At 32.5% G+C, this 993-nt stretch overlaps 1 protein-coding gene and 1 long non-coding RNA gene across 2 annotated transcripts in view; one reads left to right on the top strand and one right to left on the bottom strand.

Moving 5' to 3' along the window:
• Positions 1–306, top strand: part of LOC119589071 — a 2,111-nt gene extending 1,805 nt beyond the window's left edge. Inside the window, exon 3 of the long non-coding RNA XR_005230168.1 lies at positions 224–306. This is a non-coding gene — a long non-coding RNA (uncharacterized LOC119589071). The remainder of the gene's footprint in view (positions 1–223) is intronic.
• The window catches only part of LOC119589070 (ubiquitin-conjugating enzyme E2 G1-like), a gene marked incomplete in the record, with an annotated part of 59,651 nt that overhangs the window by 56,309 nt on the left and 2,349 nt on the right, over positions 1–993 (bottom strand).

The following is a 993-nucleotide window of genomic DNA, read 5'->3' as shown; positions in this document are numbered from 1 at the left end:
TGCAGATACATTTCCAAAATACTGCGTAAACATCACATTTTCCAGCGGGCTTTGGGTTAATAAAATGCATCAATTTTTTTAACAGGATTTGTGATGAAAGTGTTCGCAAGAATTGGTAATTGATATTAGTTTACATTCATAAAATGGCCAAATTTTATCTATTTTTGCACTTTCTTACATTTCTTTTGACTTTTCATTGACACACAATTTTTTTCCAATACAGAGTGATCTAGCAAGTAAGCAGACATTCCTTAAACTGAAAACGGACTTAGAATCGGGTACTCTAAATGCAGATGATTAAAAGAGTTAACAAGGCCAATGAGAAAGAAGAAACACACACAGCCATTATAGAAGAAATAGAAAGTATACAGAAACCTGCAAAGCCAAGTAAGTGATTTGTTAGAGAACCAGTTTATTTAGCAAATATTTACAATTCTTTACATCTCTTTATTTATATCTCCATATTTATAAAGTAAATATTGGCTGTAACATAAATAGCCTTCAAGAATTCTTCAAGAGCAATCACTGGTCATCTTAAAAAAACTTTGTTGTACTTGTATAGATCATGGGAGGATCTTCAGAGAGCTCCTCCAGTGTTTCTCTCCTCTCCTGATTGATCTTGAAGGCATAAAATGTATTGTTTTACTCTTACCTTTTTTTCATGAATAAGGTTTATTAACCCAACGTAGATTTTAATTACCTTGAAAACTCTCCGATTAGTTTCTATCTTATATTTTAAACTGTAATGGTGGAAAGTTTTGTAATAATGGTAATTTTAATTGATTGTCCACAGAACTCTAGATATGGAAGCTCAATTATTGGAGCTTGATCAAAAGATAAGAGAGGCACTATCTGTTACAAAACCCCCGAAAGAAGATCCAAAAATATCTTGAGCGCATGTCTAAATTGGTAATATCTGGTTGATGCTGAAGAAGATCCTCATGTTTTTGATTCCATAAAAAAGGGGAGTTTTCTCTTTCTTCCTACTGCGAT

This window comes from Penaeus monodon, chromosome 25 (genome assembly GCF_015228065.2).
Source record: "Penaeus monodon isolate SGIC_2016 chromosome 25, NSTDA_Pmon_1, whole genome shotgun sequence".
NCBI classification, from domain to species: Eukaryota; Metazoa; Arthropoda; class Malacostraca; order Decapoda; family Penaeidae; genus Penaeus; species Penaeus monodon.
This window is presented reverse-complemented; position numbering and strand designations above follow the sequence as displayed.